The sequence below is a fragment of the Hyperolius riggenbachi genome, chromosome 9, assembly GCF_040937935.1.
Source record: "Hyperolius riggenbachi isolate aHypRig1 chromosome 9, aHypRig1.pri, whole genome shotgun sequence".
NCBI classification, from domain to species: Eukaryota; Metazoa; Chordata; class Amphibia; order Anura; family Hyperoliidae; genus Hyperolius; species Hyperolius riggenbachi.
This window is the reverse complement of record NC_090654.1, coordinates 206,762,485-206,777,107: the sequence shown is the minus strand read 5'-3', so window position 1 is coordinate 206,777,107 and position 14,623 is coordinate 206,762,485. Positions and strand designations below refer to the sequence as shown.

At 41.6% G+C, this 14,623-nt stretch overlaps 1 protein-coding gene and 1 long non-coding RNA gene across 9 annotated transcripts in view; one reads left to right on the top strand and one right to left on the bottom strand.

Moving 5' to 3' along the window:
* The window catches only part of MEIS2 (Meis homeobox 2), a 211,628-nt gene that overhangs the window by 86,817 nt on the left and 110,188 nt on the right, over window positions 1-14,623 (top strand). The window lies entirely within an intron of this gene.
* LOC137532911 (uncharacterized) overlaps window positions 1-14,623 on the bottom strand; it is a 156,271-nt gene that overhangs the window by 59,850 nt on the left and 81,798 nt on the right. The window lies entirely within an intron of this gene.

Genomic DNA, 14,623 nt, shown 5'->3' with positions numbered 1-14,623 from the left:
TGCATGAGGTCCCTATGTTCTTCATCAGTGTGCACCTTTTTCTTTTTTCAAATTAAGATTCTCACAGGTTAGTTCCCTTCAGGTGCATTATTATTATTATATTTGTGTGTTTTAATATAGTGCTGACATCTTCCAAAGCACTTTTACATAGTGCCAATCACGTATCAGGATTAGTAAATGTCACATGACATCTCTTGTACTGTAGGTTCCCATTAGGTGTTTTGGTCCTTCTGAGCCTCTGTTTGGCTCTACCGGAAGTTAGGGTGCCAATAAAAGCCAGCTTGTGGCCCCGATTCCACAGGTCAGTACACTGTGCATAGACTGGATTATACAGAACTTCTCATGTAAATGGTAGAAAGACTTGTTAAACATCTGTGTGATGGACGTGATTGGTTTTGCATCTCAGTTATCTGTGTCATTTCCACTTTTGCTAAAATGGTAACTCAGAAAAAAAGCATCATCCTGAATGGTTGAATGTGTCATGGCCAGGCCCGGATTTACATCACAGGAGCCTATAGGCAAAGATGTCCTGGCACCCTAGACCTTGCCCTCCATGAACCTACAAGTGTGCTAACTGCCCAGCTGTCACTTCTTTCTTCAATTATTCATAGATTTGAGCTTTGGCATACTTCAATGAAGGTGTCATTCAGTAGAGACAATGAAACAGTAACAACCTAAAAACTAGATTTTTATATGAAATAACACTGTGGGATATCTTAAAAAGTAATGCTTAGGAGACTGGGGATATATACAATTGTTTTTCTCATCAGTTTATTTTCACCTCGGATGTCCTTTAAGTATTTGTTTTTGTTAAAAAAAATGCATTTTAATTCAAAGTTCCCTTTTATGATTCAGCAAGGCAGCACCTTTAAGTCTGGGCTCACCCTTATTTGTGGCTGTGTTAACTTATGAGCTGATTCATTCAGGCTTGATTGGCGTATAACTTACAGCACTTCTGCACCCAATGAGGTCTGATTGTGGCTGGTTCCAGTAGCCTCCTTTGCATATTACACTTGCCCTTGCGGCCTAAAGATGCCCATTCATATTGCAATGTAGTCATATTTAAGTAGACCCATAGTTAGCAGTGCCATTCCTGGACTTGTTCTAAAACGTGCTATTTCCGTCATTACATGTCATGTCATTTAATAATTCAATCACATTGACAGCTCTATCTGATCTATAAAAAAACAAATAATCTTCGGCCAGTCAAGACTTACATTTTTTTATGATGAAAGGAAAATGATTGCACCAGCTGAAATATTTTAGTTTGAGTTTTTAGTGTTTGATAGAAATGTAAAGTAGAAAGGCATTTTAAAAAAAAACCGATCAAATGGAAGGTAATAAATTGAGTTTAATTAAAAAAAAAACACCCAGGGAATTATTATTGATTTATAAAGCGTCAACATATTTTGTGGCGCTGTTCAAAATAAGAAACAAACTTACAACATAATACAGACGATGGTAAACACCAATGCACAAGAATTGGTTCGCCATTATAACACAATTGGTACAAAATACAGAATCCATACAAAATACAGATTTGATAATTACCCTGACATGATGAATAAAATGTATAAAAATTTCAAGACACAAAAGGGGGAGAGAGCCCTGCCCTTGCGAGTTTACAATCTAAAGGAATAGGGGGGAACAAGAGGTGGGGGAAGCTGGAAAAAAGGGCGCAGGCAGCTAGTGGACAAAAAAGGGCGCCGCCATTCACTCTCATAATAAATAAAGTTTAATGGGCGCCGAGCAGGAAAAAAGGGCGCCGGAGATAAATAACGTTTACAAACGGCGCCCGGAGATTTTTAATGATTTATAACTGTGCTTGTGGTGATTTACGTTTATAAAATGCACCTGTGCCGAATAACGTTTATAAAAAATACTAAACATATTTATCTTATTTAACTAATTAAAACATTATTTAAAGTTTTATCCCTTACTGTTTGTAAAACATTAAACCACCAGGGGGGTCTTAGGTTTAGGCACCACCAGGGGGGTCTTAGGTTTAGGCACCACCAGGGGGGTTTTAGGTTTAGGCACCACCAGGGGGGTTTTAGGTTTAGGCACCACCAGGGGGGTCTTAGGTTTAGGCACCACCAGGGGGGTCTTAGGTTTAGGCACCACCAGGGGGGGTTTAGGTTTAGGCACCACCAGGGGGGTCTTAGGTTTAGGCACCACCAGGGGGGTCTTAGGGTTAGGCACCACCAGGGGGGTCTTAGGTTTAGGCACCACCAGGGGAGTCTTAGGTTTAGGCACCACCAGGGGGGTTTTAGGGTTAGGCACCACCAAAGGGGTCTTAGGTTTAGGCACCACCAGGGGGGTCTAGGGGTTAGGGATAGGTACAGGGAGGGTTCTGTGTGAGAGTAGGCTTAGGTATAGTTTTAGTAAAATTTTAGTAATACTTACTAATGTTTTAGAACACTTATTACGAACGTAGTTATATTTATATCATCGTTATAAAGAATATTTTCAGATTTTATTATAAGAACAAACCATAAATGAAGGTTATTCACAATAATATATAATTATAACAATTAAACATATATTATCGTTTTTTTTAATAAACGTAATTATAAGTTTCACTTTTGAAACAGGGAAGATTAACGTTTTCACAATTGCCGATATCATAAACATTATTTAATGATTTATAATTTTGTAAAACATTATTTGTAAACGAAATATAGCACACTATTTTTATAAACGCTATTAATGATTAATTATTAATTAGCGTTTACACCCCGCGCCCTTTTTGTCCGGGCGCCCTTTTTGTATGTACGCAGAGGTGGGATAGTATACAATAAACATACCCAGAGGCAGTGTGTTTTTAGGATATCCAGTGGAAATGTATTAACGCCTTAAATTGGCCAAAGGATAAATATAAGACTGTTGGGCTTATTATCCATATCCTTTAACAGCTCTACACGGTGAAATCACTGAACTATCTCCTACTGTCACAATTCAAAGGAATAAAGCAAATCTACAAATCTGGATCTGTGGTGTGATCAGGCCCTGTCACTCTTGCCCTTATGTTTCCGCTGAGGGTCAAGTGCAGTAACAGAATTAATTATTTCCACTAATCTTGTTAATCCATATACACCAGTAATCTGATTTGTAGAAAAATAAACATTTCATGTTTTTGTTTTAAAACGGCAAAGACCACGGCTGTCATGGGAAAACAAGCGCTCAGGGGATCACCACTACATCTTAATTTGTACAAGATGGACACTTCGGCTGCTCAGCTGGACTGCCTATTCACAAGCACAACAGTTCTTCATGATTTACACCTTACATTCTAGAATTTCACCTCCCTCATCATTCCCATTTCTATCGTATGTGTGAGGGCTAGTTCACACTACAAAAACGCTAAGCCAAATTCCAAGTTTTTTTGTAGGGATATGCAGTAGCGATTCCTGGCATGTGCCTAGCTATTTTGGCGCTTTCGCATCTAGCGAAATTGTAGTTCTTGTGGCAAAACAGGAAGTAAACTTTGACCTGGAAGTGAACAGCTTTTGGCAAAAAAACAACGCTTTGAAAATCGCCCTGTTCAGCGATTTTTAAAATGATTTTACAGTTTTCCTACACTTTACATTGAGGTGTAATCACCAAGAAACCAGAGCATTTGGAGGAACCTCATGCAAACATGGGGAAAGCATACAAACTCCATAGTATCTTGGCTGGATTCAAAACTAGCACTGCACAGTAGAGGGCTTTCCATATGGTAAAACATCTTTTATACGCTACATGGTGTGGAGTGAGCAGAGTATAAGAAGATATAACAGAGATTCTTAAGAATCTTGAGTGAATCACATCATTATCTGGAACAGGAAACCCTTTTGGAATGTGGTCCTCCTTTTCCTGGACTGCCTGCCAAGTCATTGAACCCTTTGTGGATGTACAGTAGCAGAGGTGGTTAGCCAATTCTTGCCTTTCAGTGCTAGAGTTCCAGTTTCACGTCCTGTCCAGCACCCTATGAGCATAAAGTTTGTATGATCTCTCTGGGCTTTCACAGATTTCCTCCAGGTCCTCCAGTTTCCTCTTACACTCCAAAACTCTACTGGTAGGTTCCTCGGCCTTACATCTAAATCTGGCTTTAGAAATTAGACGGGGGGCCCACTGATAGATAATGGTGTGATTTTGTCAACTTGCAGTGTAAAATGTTCACAAAATAATAAAGTTCAAAGAAAAAAAGGGACACTTCCTGCATTCTCCCTAGGATAGTCCAGAAACATCATATAAACAATATAAACATCAGTTGCACCATTCCAGATATAAAGATGAGCAGCGACAGCCAAAAGAAATTGGAGAAATTGGAGATTACTTTAGCTGAAAGGCTGTTTGGAAATCATTCTCTGCAGATTACTGGCTTTGAGATATATATATATAAACAACCAATCACCATAACATTTCTCAAGTCCCATAGATAGCACAACCGGACAGCATGTTCTGTCCGAAGAGTACATTTTTGCCAAACCCTGATAGACCTGAGTAATGAATGGTGTGCCTCTATTAAGTTTGTTAAGTGCTTGTAAGTAGTGTGCAGAGGGGTCTGTTCTCAGGCCTCTGGCAGTACAGTGCAGTGGTGCAGCCTACATGGTTATGAAGGCTGGTGATGCCGACCTGACTAGTGCAAAGCTGACTTGTTTTGGTGGCTCCTGTAGAGACATGATTTATCCAAGGCCCCTTTTGATTTTGGGGTGGTATGGGGGTGTGGTGAGTCTTGTTCAGTGTGAGGCCCTGATATTGTTAGGTCAGTGTGTGCCAATGATAATTTCAGGTTGGTGTGGGGCCTTGCTACCTCTACCGCTGTTCCTTCTTACGCAGCTTGAATGGAGATGCCTTTCAGTGCAAAAACATGGGGTCCCTTCACTAGATAGTCTGTGTAAATAGCTGTGAGTTAACAAAGGAGCAGACTCCTGCAGCTTCCAGCTCCCGACCCATTTGGGGAATGAATGTGCTAAATGCTTCTTATGCCGCCTGAAAAGTCTGGGACAAAAAGCCGAATAAAACCCTTTTCTTTTCTCTTCTCTCCCCCAATCCTCTTTTTTCGGTTTGTCCCTCCAGGGGGTTGGGTGTTTGAAACCGGTGTAAGCTTTGGAAAAGCTGTTTTTTTTTCTCTCCCAGTGCTCTTTTGAGTGTGAATGAGGTACAGTGGTCACCCCCTCCCCTCCAGTGTCACAAAACCCACACAGTTAGTAAATGTTGCATGTAAACTTCTCTGGGTCATGTGTTCTCTGCTCTCCTGGTCAGCGGCAAATCACAGGCACATTTCACTTGAACATGTCCTGCCTGCTCAGCACAGCAGGGTCTGCATACAGAGTGAGTAAATACTAGCATGCTCTTCCTCACCACTCTTTTGCTTTGCTCTGCCTGCTTATTATCAGGTCAAATGCTGACCGGCTTCAGGCAATTTTTTTTATAGTCTATCCAGCAACGACTCGAGAATTTACAACCATAGCAGGAAATGATTAAAAATAAGCGTTCTTTAAACAGAAGTGGCGATTATTGTTTCATGTATTTTGCGGTTTTGCATGTTGGAGTCTGGTATAAAAAGCGATTCTTCGGGACTGAATGTTGTGATAGTTTGGACTAAATAAATTCAAAAAGTAGATAAACCCTCTGCTGTCAACCTCTTGAACTCCCTCCATGCCCTCCCACCTCCAGCATCCACCCCATCACTTTTTCTCCCCTTAGGTTGCTGCTGACGAGTCAGACTGTTTAGTTTAACACTGTGCTCGAAATTGTATCCTGCTGTCACTTCTGTTCTTTGTGCTTTTTGTATTATCTGTATTTCTACTTGGAGCAATGTTTGTACCAAACCTAATTCCAAGCACGATCAGCCGTGCTTGGCGAATAAAATATTTCTGATTTTGGGCAAAGGAAGATGGGTTAATTCTCTGGTTGGCGCAACTCCATATTAATTGTGAGGAAGAACACTCTAGGCCAAGTTTCTTGTGGCTCCTCTTTGATGAACAGCAGCCCACCTTCCTCTTCCATGTATAACAACTCCTCCTTTGATGTACAGCTACTCTGGACATTCCATACGTTGCACCCCATTTGGAGCCTCCGTTTTCCATTTCCAGCCTTCTTTTCCCTATGTAACCACCCTTCTTCCATTTCCAGTTGCCCAAGGCCCGGGCCTATGTGGCCTCTCCACAAATCAGGCACTGTAGACATTACTGGAAATTCTTGCTCGCCACTGCTGTGTATATACGGAGTGCCTAAAAGGGTGTGCCAAGTAGGAAAGTAATTCTCTTCTGATCACAAAAGTTTGCTTTCTTAAAACAGAAACAATTTGCGATAATTCAGGTTGGAGTGAGCTTGAGATGTCTCCCAGTGCAACACTGCTGAATATATGCAAATTAACCATTGTCACCTTTAGAAGCTAAACACACCTCCAGAACCGCTGGAATTCTGATCACATGACGGTGAATTTCAGAATTGTGGAGAGTGAAAACAGGCATCTCCTTATGTGTAGCTTCATTGTCTAATGCAGAAAGAAAGTTAATAAAGTAAAGAATAGTGGCCGGGGGTGCTAACATTTTCTTCTCGCATATTTACTGTTACCATAGTTGCCAGTAATAATTTTAAATTTGCCATAGCTTTCTGCATAATTAAATAGAACAGTAGTTTTAAATAGCCTTTCATTGCAATTATGTAGCATTAATATATCTATATTATTTTTATGGACGGTAGTCTTCCTTTAAAAAATGCTGACCTGCTGTAATGCTTCATCCATTGGAGTGACTTGAATCTATGGATATACTGTAGTTATAGCTCAGTTAGAGGAAAATGAGCCCATGGAAAATACAAGATGAAAATGATATTAGGAAGTATATCACTAACCCTGAACAGGGCTTTCAGCTGTGTATCTAAGGTTAGGACCACATTTTGTAAAATTGCAATTTTCTCACAATGCGAAATCGTACATATGGTAATGTTTTCCAGTGGTGATGTGAGTGTTCATTTGTAACTCTGCAGTCTTCCTACCGCAATTCCCATGCTTTTAAAAAGTGAGGTCTCTGTCGCATAAAATTGTAAAGCAACAGGTCTGTGGTGGGTGAAGTGAGTATTTCAACACGCTTCTACCGTTTTCCACTGATGTAAGTGTGGTCCCAGCCTATGGCTAGGCCCGGGATTCTCTCTCTCTGTATTGGAGGAAATATCTGCCTATACGCACAGCCAGCAGCAACAACAACAAAACAGGAGTTAGGAAACCCTGTGAATGTATGCCTTTTATAAATGTGTGAGAGGTAGCAGCCACTGAGAAGGGAAAATGTGCAATAACACATGAACGGCTTATAATCCTGTTTGCGTTAATACATCTCTCTTTAAGGCAGCACAGAGAAATTAAATTGAGCCATCAAAATACATCAGGGATTCCGAGGAAGAAAAGAAATTGTGGTTAAAATTGAAAACATAAGAAATATAAAGTCAAGAATACATTATTGTCGAAATAACCAACTTAGAGTGGAACTGGAATACGGTAGTTGCTGTGCTAAATTCAGAGTCTACAGAGCACAGCATTTCCTGATCCTGACTAGAGTTTACTCATTAAGAGCTAAGATTTAATCATGTCAATATAAAGGCCTGTAAATCATTCAGATTTGATTAAAGATTTTTTTTAAGTTCTGGATACTGTGGAAAGGGGCTAAAACCATTTTAGGATTTTACATAAGTTGTCACCTCCGTACATTTCCTCATTAATCTCCATATACCATCCCACCTGGAACCTTCACTCCTCCCAGGAGACCCCCTTGTCCTCTAGCTTAGTCACCTCCTCTCACTCCCGCATCCAGGACTTCTCACAAGCATCACCTTTCCTTTGGAATACCCTCCCCCAGCCTCTCCGACCCTTGAAACATGCTTTCAACGTCTCTTGTATCTGTCCTCTCCACTACCTGTTTAGTACTATGTACAGCGCTACGGAAGATGTTGGCACTATATATACATAATAATAATACTGCTGTCTGTGTCTCCACTTGGAGATATTCCCTTCCTTCCAGGCCATGGGACACCCATTACTCTAATATTAACCCTGATGGCCCTGTGCATAATAAATGAGGAACAGCAACAAAAACTCAACAGGGGTTCTAACTTTTCTTGAGCCTACAAAAAAATATGGTTTTATTTTTTTGCTGTTTGTGTCCCTATCGGAGAGATATACTGACTTTCTGCCAGGACATAAAGCCAGGGTAGACCTCTCAGATGGGAGCTCGGGGAATACGTATGTTGGGCTCGGGTGGTACTTGAATTTGTCAGTCATTATGGTAAGTATAGAGATATAAACAAACCTATTTTAAGTTAAAGAGAAGCATAAAGGAATGCCTGAAAAGCATTTATACGCTATTATGGAAAACTCTTAACAAGTATGTGTGTGTCACGGCGTACCAGAGATGACGTTACGCACAATAGGGGGGACTTGGCAAACACCACCTTCCACAAAAGACAAACTGTGATAATGGTGAGAAATGCTGACAGCCAGAGAACAACCGTAACCGTTCCAAAAATAGAGAGGCGACAATTGTACTTTAAGGCTTTGTTCACATCTAAAATTGAAATCGCTGACAGCCACGTTTTGTGATTTTTAGAGTGATTCCCCCCCCCCCCCCAGCGCTTACCTACGCGCTATGATTTTGTGTAAAGCGCTTTTCAAAGCGCTTTTGCAGAGACGCAAGTCAGGAAGTGTAACTTTTGACCCGGAAAAGAATAAATACAATGTATTTATTCTTAAAAGCGTGAACGCAATTGGCGCAAAAGCGATTTTGTGAGCGTTTAGCATTTTTCTTATACCTTCCATTGTTGCAAAATCGTCCAAAAAATGGTGCAGGCAGCGCTTTGGTCAGCGGAAAGCTAACGAAACACGCAGATATGAACAGTCCCATAATGATTCATTGCACAAGTGCTTTTAAGGCGATTCTCAAAATTGCTGGCGCTTAAAAAATAGGGAAAAAGCCCCTAGGTGTGAAGCCCTAATGGGACAATGTATTAGGTGGTGATCAACTGACCACAGAAGTAATAGCACTTTACAGATATATATTTATGAAAAGTGGCTCAGCTTAAATGATTGCCATTTTATGCTGGATGGTCAGTTTCCCAAGATTACCACTTCACTGTCAGTTAGCTGCATTTCAGTGATGACCACCACATTTATAAAGTGAGGGCTAGCATTTGCCACTTATATTGCGGATAACAGTGTAGATAGCAAGGGAGAACCGTGCAGGACTGTGGTGCTGCAGATCACCTCTTCAAAGGACACCTGAAGTGAAACGGATATGGAGGCTGCCATATTTACAGTATTTCCTTTTAAACAATACCATTTGCTGGGCAGTCCTACAGATCTCTAGCTGCAGTAGTATATGGATCGCACACCTGAAACAAGCATGAAGCTAATCTTCTCAGACTTCAGTAAACGCACCTGATCTTCATGCTTGTTCAGGGTCAATGGCTTTAAGTATTAGAGGAAAAGGATCAGCAGAACAGCGAGGCAATATGCATTGTTGAAAAAGGAAATAAATATGTCACCCTCCATATTCGTCACCCTTAAGGTGTGCTTTCAAAAGTAGCAGTAATTGGATACAATAAAAATCAATGGAGTTTTCACTGCTGCTTTCTTTCTAGCAAGGAGTAGTGGTTGCTGCTGGTGATTCATTACCCTATTCAAGTGAATGGATCTGTGGGACATCAATTTAAGGAAATCACAGGACTGGTGAACAAGCACTGATCATGAGTGAAGAAAGAATATTCAACCAGTCATAAATATGGTGTTATTATTATTTAGTATTGAAATAGCGCCAACATCTTCCGCAGCGATGTACAGAGTATATAGTCTTCTCACTAACTGTCCCTCATAGGGGCTCACAATCGAATCCCTACCATAGTCCTATGTCTATGTATGTATTGTGTACTGTATCATAGTCTAGGGCCAATTTAGGGGGAAGCCAATTAACTTATCTGTATGTTTTTAGGATGTGGGAGGAAACCTGAGTGCTTGGGAGAAAACCCAAACAGACACTGGGAGAACATACAAACTCCATGCAGATAGTGCCATGGGTGGGATTCGAAGCACGGACCGAGTATTATAAAAAGAGCAATTATATGTCATGAAGTAGCGGACAGATATCAGATCCCTACTAATAGACCTCTATATGTTTCTAGCCTGGCATGTGCACTTTTATTCACTTTCTTTGAATATTGAAAATCTAGGTGACCTGTGAACCAGTAGCAGCATGTGCAGTGCTGTATGCTAAGCAAGCAGTGATGTCATAGTTTGCAAATAATCAGCACATGTTATGGCTTCGTGTGGCTTTTTTAATGGCACAGTTTCTAGTTAGAATCAAGTGCTTTTTAATAACTAGGGCTGCACAGGGAAATGTGTCACTGGATCCTTGTATCGCAATACTTTGTTTACAGAGCTTTTCTTAGAAGGTGTTCCGCCCCGGCCTCCTTTCAGGAGCTGTTGCAGGATTAGGAGGTTCTGCCCCTCCCCTCCTGTGTGTCAGTGAATGCACGCATCAACATGTTCAGCCAGCTCTGGGCTGCAGGGATCGCCAAATAAATTACTTGTAAAGTGCCTGGTCAGACTATGGCAACTTTCTGCAGAGCAGTTGCAAACAGCACAACATCGCACATTGTTGAAAAGGGCACCTGGTTGCTATAATAGCGGGTGTCGGGACTGCAAACAAATGCGCCAACTATTTGTAGCCACAAACCATATAGTGGGCGGCCCCCGGCACCCACTATTATAGCGGGCACAGGAGTTAAGGTTAAGGGGTTACGTTTAGGTGTGAGGGTTTAAAGCGGAATATAACCCTGCATTTCAACTTTGCTCTAAAACATTATTTACAGTATATTATATGCAATCAGCATTTTTTTTTTTTAGTAGACCAGCATTGGAAGGGTTACACAGGGCTTTAAAGTCCCTAGAAATTTCTGCAGACACATCCGAAGTTGAGTTAGATACTTTTTGTTTACATACATGTATCTAAGTGTTTATTGTGACTCATCTCTCTCACTGAGAAGGAGTTGGAGGACAGCCAAAGAGTGTGTAACATTTCTAAATATATACATATAACTAAATAGAATGTAACTATCTGAACGTCTGCACGGAACTTAAAACCTCTGTGTTTAACCCTTCCAATGCTGGTCTAGTAAAAAAAAAATGCTTTTTGCATATAATATGCTGTAAATAATGTTTTAGAGCAAAGTTGAAATGCAGGGTTATATTCCGCTTTAAGGTTAGTTGTCCAGGGGTGGTGGGGACTGGGGGGGTTAAGGTTAGGCTCCAACCAGTGGGGAGTTTAAGGGTTAGGTACCACAAGGGGGGGGGTTAAGGGTTAGGCACCAACAGTGGGGAGATATAAGCTAAATACTCACCTGAAGACGCAGGAAGAGGGTTCACCGCAACTTACGTCAATGAGCGTTCCCTGATCCATCTTCCTGCCGCGGTAACACGCGACGACACACAATGCATAGTTTGCCTAATCACACACTCGTACCCACATCGCAAGATTTCGGAAACGATCACTTGTCGCTCAGAAAATCTCCGGGTCTTCCCCACACCAGCAGTGGGTGCCTATATCACGTGACCTGATGGCATGTATGAGGTCACACACGTGCTGTCATGTCACTGGGTACAGGCGATGTAAAGAAGACTCTGGTGGAGTCACTCTGAGCTAAGCATCCCTTCCACATTCACCACAGGCCTGGGGGAATACATTACATGGGGAGCCCTGGGCAGCCCGGCAGGGTGAGGCACAGATTTCCAATAGATTTCACAACAGTACACTGGCAGAGAGAGGGATCTATCCTACTGTCAAATGTGTCAGTCCATCAAGTAATGTATGGGCACCTTTAAGGACAACTGAGGTGACAATTGTGACCTGATGAGATAGACATGTGTATGTAAATTGCCAAGCACACAAATAACTAGGCTGTGTTCCTTTTTTTCTTTCTCTGCTTGAAAGAGTTAAACATCAGGTATGCAAGTGGCAGCTTCTATCCGGGTCGGGACTGGGTCAGACTATAGCATAACCCTCACTGATAAGTAATTACAGCCATAAACCACTTTACTGTCAATAAATGGCTTCTGAGAGCAGAAAAGAGATAAAAAAGGGTCAATAATTCATAGATTTGGGCTCTAGTATACTTCAGTGAAGGTGCCATTGAGCAGAGACAATGAAACAGTAAAAACTAGATTTAAATATAAAATAAAACTGTGGGATATCTAAAAAAAGTCATTTTTAGGAGAAGGAGGATAGATGCAATGGTTTTACCCATCAGTTTATTTTCACCTTGGATGTCCTTTAAGGCTGGATCCACAATATATCCATTGGATTGCAGAATAATTCTGCTTGTCAATTCACTGCCCATATAGTTGTATGGGTCTGTTCACAGTGCTGTGTTGTAACGGATTGCGTTATTCTAACTCGCTGCGTGCAGGCTTTAAATTAATATGTATGTTATAAGGTGCACAGTATCCATTGCAGTTCACGCATTATAACAAGTGCATTGTGTAATGCACACAGAGGAAATCTACCCTGAAACTAAACGCTGTATTCAGTGTTTCTCAAATATTCTAGACATAATTTTTAGCTGTAGAGGTCTTGTCTCACACAAAGAAGGTAGCCTTTGAAAACTTTTTGATATATATGCCTGGAGGAAACAGACTTTAAAATGGCATATCTGTACATAGCCATTGTATTGTCAGGTTTGTAGTGCTAGTTATAAAATATAGGCTACAGGCTAATCTAGGCCCCACCCACCTTGGTCGCTATAGGCAATGTCCTCATTTTCCTTTGGTTGCGTTCTTCTAAAGGAGCGCTGTGCTTTTAATATCACACAGTATACCCCTCAGTAGAACACTCACACTCACGTCCACACTTTCGACTTTTAAGATGTGCCGCAGGCTGTAGCTCTACACCTCAGATCCCAGAGGTCTCCTGGCTTGGCGCTGTAATAGCCTCCCTACATCTGTGTCACACAAACAGCTGATGAAGCAGCAGCCAGCTCTTGAGCCCCGCACAATCACATCCGCCCAGGTTACAGCAGCCCGGGGTTGCCAGGGAGCAGTCAAAAACCATTACTGTTTGGGAGAATTCGCCCTCAGGCTGTTCCTTGGCACAGTGGAGAAGTGTGCACATTAAGGGAGCGGGCAAATATATAATGTATATATGGGTGTGCATATTCGCATTTACATAGGAAGTAGAAGTCAGAAGGCTCTATCAGGACATACCCACAATTCCCAGTCCTCCAGGTCTGTGCGTGACCATAAGACTTAATCCCATTTCTGCTGCTGAGAAGGAATGTGCTTTGTTAACCTTTCCTTTAAAAGCGACATGGTAAGGCTTTTCAAGCATTCGTTCAAAAGAACACAATATCTTGCAACATATCCCCTTCTCTGCTTTTCCACTTATTTAACTTCTAGCCCGTTCTACCAGAAATTCGTCAGGCAGCGGAATGTGTTGGGATTCTGCGCAGTACAATTCCTCTGTATAGCATGTTACTCATACTTTAATACAATATTCAAAATAGAGTATTGACCTGTGACCCTTCTTATTTTCTGGAAGATAATGTGCTGCCTCACATGTATACATTTCACTGTGGTCAGCCCTCTTATTGCAATCTATTGATATTAATGTGATTCTAAAAGAACATATGGGAGCTGCCACTGCTGACATTTTTGTGTGTTTTAAAGGTGACTCGATCCTGGGCTGTTCTCCTTATCCTATGGCCTCACTGCTTAGTGCGTCTTTGGCCTGGAGCAAGCATGCAGGTCAGGACTTTCAGACTTCACTGGCTGCATGCTTGTTTTGAATTCCCTCAGGGACGATATTTGTGTGGGCATTTTATGTTGTCTCTGTGTTTGTGTATGAAATAGAATGCCTCCATGATAGCAGTTGAGAAAAAGGAGACCAGTAAGAGTAATGTCAGTCTGAAATCAAATGTACAGTATAGTACACCGAGTCCATATCCGAGAAACCGGATAACCCCTTGGATTGGTTGTTTATGGTGCATGCACACCTCTCACTTACGCCTCTAAGTGCAGTTCTCTTTTGTCTTTCCAGAGTACCTTAAAAAAAAAAATTGCATTAGAGATCTGGCCTTTGAGTCCAAGTGCCCCATGCTCCGCCTTATTTATTGTAATCAACAAGTTATGTCACTTCCTGTCTAGGTAGACATGTCTGGGATTCTGCTGCGTGACAGAGCCCACCGATGCTTATAATTCCACCTGGCATGCACATTGTATGCAGCTTGGTACTAGGCCAATGAACATTCTGTCACTTCTGATAGGCCCAGTACAATGTTGGTGAGTCCATCCTTCAACTGCAAAAGCCCAACTCTGGATTCTAACACACCAACCCCAGCCTCCTCATTGTGTCCAGGTTACAGGGCCCTCCCCCTCCTCCCAACTAGGCATCGGGGAGATCTCTCCATCGGTGCATCCTAAGTAAGAGATACAGTTTTTTTTTATGCACTTTAGAGCTGGTAAATGGGTAGCTGTACAGACTGCTGTAAGTTCACTTTAAGGGCCCATTTCCACTATAGCGAATTCGCATGCGTTTTTCGCATGCAAATTCGCATAGCAATACAAGTGAATGGGACTGTTTCCACTTGTCAGGATTGC